This window comes from Suricata suricatta, chromosome 12, assembly GCF_006229205.1.
Source record: "Suricata suricatta isolate VVHF042 chromosome 12, meerkat_22Aug2017_6uvM2_HiC, whole genome shotgun sequence".
NCBI classification, from domain to species: Eukaryota; Metazoa; Chordata; class Mammalia; order Carnivora; family Herpestidae; genus Suricata; species Suricata suricatta.
Window position 1 is genome coordinate 81,222,365 of NC_043711.1, and position 7,838 is coordinate 81,230,202.

A 7,838-nucleotide genomic window follows, 5' to 3' on the forward strand; every position below is an offset into this window, starting at 1 on the left:
GCCCGGGTTCGGAGGGCCTGCTGGAGCAGCTCGCGCGGGCTCCTCGCGGGCAGGCAGGTAATGAGAGTAACCATGGCAACCCACCAGAGGAAGTGTATTCTGCAGGAGACGTTAATCCCCTCTCCCCGGAGCTGGGACAGCCTGACTTTCCATTCTCACACAGTAATTAGATACCAGCTGTCAGTGCAGGGGGGACGGCTCCGCGGCTGCAGCCCGGCTGGGGGGGGGCGCACAAAGGGGGCGGGGGGTACGCGGGGAGGAGGGCGTTAAAGACACAGGGACGCTTTCCGGCGGTGGGCCAGGGTGGCGCGCCTCCCCCAATCGCCAGCCTCCAGGCGCGCGTCCGCTCACCTGGAGACCCCGCCTGCGCGGGGCCCCGCCCACTCCACACGCACCTGCTGCGCGCCCGCGCGCCCGCCAGCCCGCCCTCGCGTTCCCCACTGTCCCAGCCCCGCCTCCCCACTCCCAGCGCACCTGCCCTGCGCCCGCTCTCCCCCCCACTCCCGGGACGCTGCCCACCTGTCCTTTGTGCGGGCTGGTACCATTCGATCTGGCCAGCTCTCCTTCAGGGAGCGCCCGCTATGTGCCAGGCTCTGTGCCAAGCCTGATCTGTGTAATCCTCACAGGCCCAGTGCGGTAGAAGCCTGTGCTGTTCCCCGCCCAAGGCGCAGCGGGGTGTGGCCATTTGCCCGGGGTCACGCAGAATTGAACCCCCGTCCCGATGCCCATTTAACCACCAAGCTACAGCGCCTCCCCATCGCCTCCACATCCGTTATAGCTTTCGGGGGCCTCCCAACAGCTCAGGGAGACAAAACAGTCACACCGCTAGCTGGCATCGTTGTGCACTTAATGTGTGCCAAATATTCACTGCCTCATTTCACTTTCCCAGCAGCTCTGGGAGGTTTATTCCCCCATCTCAGAGGGGAGGAAACTGAGGCACAGAAAGCTGAGGCAGCTTGCCCACGGTCAGGATGAGCACAGTGGTGGAGCTAGGATTCAAACCCAGGCAGTCGGACCCCAGGATCCATGCTCCCAGCTACTGGGCACTATTAACTCCACCCCCAGGCTCCTGGTGGCTGGAATGCAGCCAAGGTCTTTCACTGTTCAGCCCACCCTCATCCCACATTGGTGAGGAGCTGTCTTAGCCATACCTGAGAAATCTAAGAAGTTCCTAGGCCTAAAGCTACTGCCACATCCCTAGTTTCTATCAGATCTTCCAGAAGCCATTGCTGTTAGTATAGGTAGACACTTGGAAATCATTCTAGGTCAGCCTCTCCATTTCCCAGGTAGGAAAACCAAGACCACTGAGGCCAAAGTCTAGCCCGAGGAGAAGACATCCTGGTGGAGACTTTGGGGGGAGTCCAGCCCCCGAAGGCCCAGCTGTACCTCCTGCCTCCAACCCCACAATCAGGTCTGTGGTGGGTACATCAAGGGGAGGGGGCAGGAAGTGCTAAGAAGCAGGGCAAGCTCCTGTCCCCAGTGGCAGCCGGTGTCTGGGGCTGGAGGAGGCTATCTGATCCCTTCCCCATTGCCCCGGCCATGACCTCCTCCCTCCCTCCATCTCTCCCTCCTCCCTCAAGGCCAGAGTAGCCAGCACCCTGGGCTGCAGCTGAGAACCCTGCGTTCCCCAACCTGGCCCGCATTCCTGTGGGAGGAGGGGTTGGGGGAGTCTGGGCCAAGCGCTTTAGGGACAGGGGTACCCCTGGGGCCGCCCCACCCTGTGCAGGCCAAGGCAGGGCTGCCTCCAACCTCACCGTTTCCTGCCTCCGCTCTCCTCATCTCTCAGTAGCTGAGCTGCCTAAATTTGGCTCCAGGAGGGAATGGGGGAGGCGGCAGCAGGCGGGTGCTGTCAGAGGCCAGGGCGCAGCTCCCTGTCTAGCCGGCTGGCATTTTTGCTGTCTGGAGGAGGGCAAGGGGGGGCCAGCAGCTCTCTCTGGGAAAGGGAGATGTTCGTACCTCCTGACATGCACTGAGTAATGTGCAAACGACATACAAACTGAGCTTCAAATCAGCATCCTAACCAGAAAACAGCTTGGGTGTTGTTCTGGGGATGAGAACAGAGGACCAGTGGCCCACTCCATGGGCTGAGCGGAGGGGCACAGGAGTGTCCAGGGCTGGGAGTCGGGAGATTCAGTGCCTAGCCAGGTATAGCTCCGGGGGCTTCAGATCAGTGACTGGACCCTCTGCATCCCAGCCTGAGGGCACAGCCATGGCTTTCTCTGCCCGCTCCGGCATAGTGCTTGGCACACCCTGTCACGTGGTTAAGCACATGTGTTCTGCAGCCACTCTGCGCAGGTTTGAAGCCTGGCTCTCCATTGGCGAATGCCTCAACCGCGTACCCAGCTAAACAGGTAGTGAGACAGGGCCTCCCTTTCAGTGCCGCCACTTCCCTTCCCTGGAAGTTGGGCATCGGGGCATGGCCTGAAGAAATGGGCTTTAGAATCCGACCTAGATTCCAGGTGTGGCTCAGCCAGCAAGGCTCTGTGCGTCTCACTCCCCTTATCTGAGAAGTGGGTTCAGGATCTCAAGGTCAGTGGGGATGTTCCTGGGGTGGCCTGGTGCACAGCAGGCAGGCCCCCCCAGAAGTCTTCCCACTGGCCTGTCTCATGGCTCTCTGCATTGATCCAACTGATTTCTCTGTCCTGTCCCCACCTCCCCTCTCCTCTTTGCCCTCTGTCCGGGGTTTTCCTCTCGTATCTAGATAGTTATTAAATTCTTGCAGTGTCTCTCCTCCCTTTCTCCTCACTTGACTTAGTCACCTCAGTCAAGTCACTGCCTTGTAGAGTCTTAGTCTGCATATCTGCTAAATGGAGTTCATGGGTGGTGGATGATGAGCTCTGTCTGGGATCTGGGGTGCAGGAGGTGCTTGACAGGTGGCAACTCTGCTTTATGAGGCCTCCCCCTCTGCACTCATCATCCCAAAGGACCAGGAGGGGTGGGCTGTGCCCTCAGCTCTATCGGGTACAGGGCGTTGGGGCCCTGCTTCTCTCAGTAACTCTGTTTAACCCCAGATAACTGCTCTCCTGCCCCTAGGCCGTCGCTGATATGAGCTGAATCCAACTTCCTGCCACCCAGAAGCCACTTCCTGCCAAACTTGAGCTGATACCAGAAGAACTTGTTTTCTGTGCACAGAGCAGTCCTTGGTGGGGCAGCCACCCGCCCCGGGTGTGAACATTTTTTCCATTTGCCTGTCTGCCTGGTGGGGCTGGGTTGGTGAGGATGAGGACTCTGCCCTCTTCACCTCTGAACCTGCCCGTCCTGCCCCACCCCACAGTAGCCGCCAGGCCTGCCAGCCGTCCCTGGAAGGGGGCCAAGTGTCCCCTTGGGCCCAGACAGACATGTGTGGGCAGTGATATATGGGCTGACATGCCACACACACAGTCACTTTGACAGAGTCCCCACAGCCACGGGCATTTGGGAGAAGGACTACAGGAGACAAGCGTGTGACCCTGTCAGACGTAGACTTGTACTCGGTCACCGGATAGAGTCACACAGAGTAGCATTCAGAATCCCACACAGTTATACCCAGTCTCAGAGCCACTAACACGCATGCACACAGCTAGGACTCTCCCATGGCGCTCCCCACACTTGCCCCACACCCCACTTCCAGATGTGCTCACTGCTTCAACAAACACTCTCTAAGGATCTGCGCTCTGCCAGGTCTGGGTAACCCACAGAAAGAATTATCAAAATGGTAACAAATAATTCGTTGACCTGTGGCACTCCTTCAGTTTCTTTATCTGTGAGAGGGGGAAAAGAGCCCTACCCCAGAGGGCTGTTGGGAGGGTTAATGAGCTAATGCGCGCAAAGCCCCTGGGCTGTCACCACAAGTGACAGGGAGGAGTGGCCTGTACCTCAGACATAACGGCGTCTAAGTTAGGCTACCAGTTAGCCAGGCGCACCTTGTGCCCAGCACCATGCTGAGGTCCCAGGTACATTACCTCCTGGGCCCGGCCCAAGCGCCAACGACTAAGGTCATTGTCCCTGTTTTTGCAGATGAGAAAAGTGAGGCTCAGGGGTGAGGCCCAGAGCCCTCGGGGTGCTACCACCGATCCTGTCCCCTGCCACACTCACTCTGCTGCTCCAGTCTGCCCCACTACCCGCCCACATGTCCCCCCTCCCCACTGCTGCCTCTGCCTGGAATGCCCTTGCCACGGGTCTTGGCATGACCAGCTCCTTCTGAACTGCCTACTTACACAGCAACTCTCAAAAGCCCACGCCAGCCCCTGTTCGCCTCCCTCAGAACACTTATCATTTGTGAAACGGTAACCCCCGCCCCCCACTGGACATTAAGGGCCAAGAGCAAGAGCCATTTTGTCCTGTCCTCTGGCACACAGTGGGTGTCCCCCAACTTCAGAACTCAATGAATAATCGAAGTAGCCTTCTCTTCGCAGCTACAGAGGACAGAGCCTGGAATCAAACCCAGGCTGCTCTGAAGCGGGAGTTCACTTCGATGACACTGCATTTCTCACACCACCAGCAGGCATTTAAATCACCTGCGAATGAATGAGTAAACGAACGCAACCAGGATCTCAGGACCCCAGTCCAACGCTCCCTGCGCTAATCCTCCTTCATTTCATGGCAGTGTGGACACGAGCCAAGCTCTGGCTGCCTTGGATGGTGGCAGGGCCGCCCGAAGCCGGCTGTCAGGAGCTCGTCTGGCCACGGCCGCCAGCAGGGGAGACCAGCTGGCGGTGCAGGGTCTGTGGGCTCAGGCCTGGAATCTGAGCCGTCCTGAGAGGCCCAGCTTCTCTCCAGGCCCCCACAAACTGGCCTTTGTTCCCCAGGCCGGCCGAGACCCAGCAGCTTGGGCCTTCCCTCTGCCCGCGGCGCCCGCGCTGAGCCGGCCGGGTAAATGGGCCAGCCTCCCCTCTGTCCATGCCCAGGACGTTGCTTCAGGACTAAATGGAGATGTAATTTTCTATACAAATCCATGACAATTTAGATGGAGTGATTGTAATTGGCTTTTCAATGGGGGTTTTGTCCGGCGCTGGTGGCTAGAACTGGGTGGCCTGTTTAAGGCAGGCTCCATTTAAATGACAATAAAGCAATAATATTGAGGACTTGTACAGTGCCCAGAGCCCCTCCTGGGCCCAAGTGGAGCCTCATGTTTATGGATCTGGTCCTTCCCCGGGGCTGTCTGGACGACTGGGTGGGGGGAGCCCTGAGCCTGGGGAGAGGGGCTGGTGCACCTTTGAGCTTTCAGACACGGCTCTGGGGTAGCTGGGGCAGGGTCCCCCGTCCACCACTCACCTCTCCCTCATTCATTACACACTCGCTAACCGCTAACCAGGGCCACCTGGGGGCCAGGGGCTCTTTCAGGTGTTGGGGAGGCCAGGATACAGAGGACCCTCCAGGCGGGTAGAGGGAGGAGGGTACAATGGCGAACACAGCATGACCCACACCCACACGGCACAGGTTCAGGTTCTACCCCAAAGCTCCAGCGCGTCCCTTAACCTCTCAGTGCCTCCGTTTCCCCAGCCATCACGTGGAGTTGCCATAAAAGGTACCGTGAGGTCAAAGCACCTGGCCAGGCCTCAGCAGCATGCCTGGCACACAGAAGTTATCACCCTCCTTCATGAAAGGCTCCTGCTCCGCTCCGGTGTCCGCCTTGCTGGGTGACTGTGGGCACGTGACTTAACCACTTTAAGTCTCCACTGGTTTCTCTTTAAGGTGGGGCTTTTAGGAGAGCCAACCCCAACTCCAGGGTTAGGGTTGTGAGGATTTGCAGAGAGAAGACAGGAAAAGTGCTTAGCACAGAGCCAGCGCCTGCTCTCAATAAACATGAGCTCTCTTCACTGTGACGCTCCTTGGCCTTGAGAAGCTCGCCATCCAGTGATAATTATGATGTTGAATGTGGGAGACAGAAAGGGAGAGGAGGGAGCTCACAGGAAGCCAGGATGGGACAGGGGGTGGACCAGGAGGGGATGATCCCAAGGGGTCTCAGGAACAGGGTGGGGCGTGGGGCTGTGTTAAGGAAGGCAGGCTTCACCCAAGAGGTGACTTTGGGGCTGGGCCATCAGTGATGGGCGGCATTTTTGTCCACAGGGCCAGGCTCTGTGGCTGCAGAGTCCCAGGCAGGTCCCTCACGGCCCTGCCCCTGGAACAAGTGATCCACACCTGTGGGGACGGCTCAGGTGGGGGAGATGTGGGCCGGTGGGCCTCCTCCGGAAGGAGTGACTCGGAAAGCATCGAAGAAGGGAAACAGCATGTGCAAAGGCCCACGGGTGGGAAGGTGGCAGGCATCGTAGGTGGTGGTGAGGGGAGAGCAGCCGGCGAGATGGGGTAGGGGTTGTGGTTTCACTCAGTGAAACGGGCAGTCACGGGGTGGGGGTTGTAAGCAGGCAGGTGACACCATCCAAACTACATTTTTTTTTTTCAGGATCCCTCTGGCTGTTGTGGAAAGTGGGCGGCAGAGAGGAAAGGGTAAGAGGGAACACAGGGAGGCGGTGGAGAAGCCATCGGTCACCCGGGGAGGAAAGCGTCTGGATCCAGGAAGTGGTGGCCCGCAGAACTGCTGGATGGATGATGGGCGGGCAGGGCTGGATGCGGGGCTGTGTGCAGCCTCGACATGAGCCGGGTTGGCGGAAGGAGATGAGGGAAGAGCGATGAGGGCCGCCTCCCACCTCCTCACACCAGGCTAGGGTTCTTGGGCTTTTTCCTAAAGGCAGCAGGGAACCAACATGGTTTTTCTCCAGGCAGGGAAAGACCATGCTGAGATCTGTGCTTTTGAAAGATCACTCTGGTTGCAGGGTGGAGGGGTGGGAGGTGGTGGGTGGGTGAGGCTGGAGGGAAGAGGGCAGGGAGGGAGCGTGGTGGGTGGGGACTCAGAGACCTCACCAGGCATGCTGGCCATTGCCCAACTCCAGAAACACACACTTCTTCCTCAGAGAGACCTGAAACCTGGTCCGAAGTCACAGAGCTTGTCAAGCGAGAGATGGGCTCTCACCCCAGAGCCCAGTGCGCTTTCCCCCTTTGGCATCATTGGCCCCGATTGCCAATACAGTCCATCATAGCAGTAGTGCTTGTCCTCACTGTCAGCTAGAGAGCCCTTACTATGAGGCCAGGAGTACCATTATCATTCCCACTTTACAGATGAGCAAGCCGAGGCTCTGAGAGGCTAAATCATTTGCTCAAGGGCACACAAGCTGGGCATGGAGAGCCAGACTCAGACCCACACACCAGCTGTCCTAACCAGGCCACAGGCCAAATGAGGCCCATGGACATATTTTGGGGGGCGCATATAGACATTTATTATAATTTTGAATTTATTGCTATATTTAAAAATTGGGAAATTCCATGGAAGGAGAAACCCTGAACTTTGGATGGAACCTCCCGATGTTGGCAGCCTCAGGATCCAATCTTGAACCTTGTCCATCTCGTAGCCTCCAAGGGAGAGGGGGTTACACCTCCAGACCACAGTTCTCCTCTGCCGCCATTGGCTGGCTGGCCAAATCTGAAAGCAAGTGAGTAGGGCCCCTCTGGATGGCTAGGGAAAGGCATCCATCCATGCATCCAACGAGCGTTTGAACCCCCCTGCCCCCCCACCGCCCAGCCATCCACCAGCTCTCCTCCTGCAGAAACCTCCCCCATCCCCACTCACTCAGGCCAACGCCTGGAACCATTCCTCCAGTTTGCTCTCACGTGCCCCCATGCCCATTCCATCCACCAGCAAATCCTGTTCACCCCACCTTTAAACTACATCCAGAATCCAACTGCATTCTCCCACTCCCCCTGCTCCTGACCTCCTGTCCCAGGGCCTGTGGGGCACCTGGGTGAGGCATGTGCTGGCATTCAAGGCCCCTGAGGCCTGGCTCCTGTCTCCCTTCTCTGGGTCT

The 7,838-nt window shown here is 58.3% G+C and overlaps 1 protein-coding gene and 1 long non-coding RNA gene across 4 annotated transcripts in view; one reads left to right on the forward strand and one right to left on the reverse strand.

Annotated features, from left to right (window-relative positions):
• Positions 1-611, reverse strand: part of NOL4L (nucleolar protein 4 like) — an 84,830-nt gene extending 84,219 nt beyond the window's left edge. Inside the window, exon 1 of the mRNA XM_029915992.1 lies at positions 520-611. The gene's annotated coding sequence lies outside the window, so the exon portion shown is untranslated. The remainder of the gene's footprint in view (positions 1-519) is intronic.
• LOC115273091 lies at positions 1-5,063 on the forward strand. 3 transcript variants are annotated; one of them, XR_003900668.1, is made up of 4 exons: positions 1-57; positions 1,287-1,411; positions 3,034-3,167; positions 4,395-5,063. It is a non-coding gene; the product is annotated as an uncharacterized LOC115273091 (long non-coding RNA). The 3 variants fall into 3 exon arrangements; XR_003900665.1 differs by lacking the exon at positions 1-57 and adding an exon at positions 88-162; XR_003900666.1 differs by lacking the exon at positions 1-57 and adding an exon at positions 93-179.
• Positions 5,064-7,838: the final 2,775 nt, after the last annotated feature.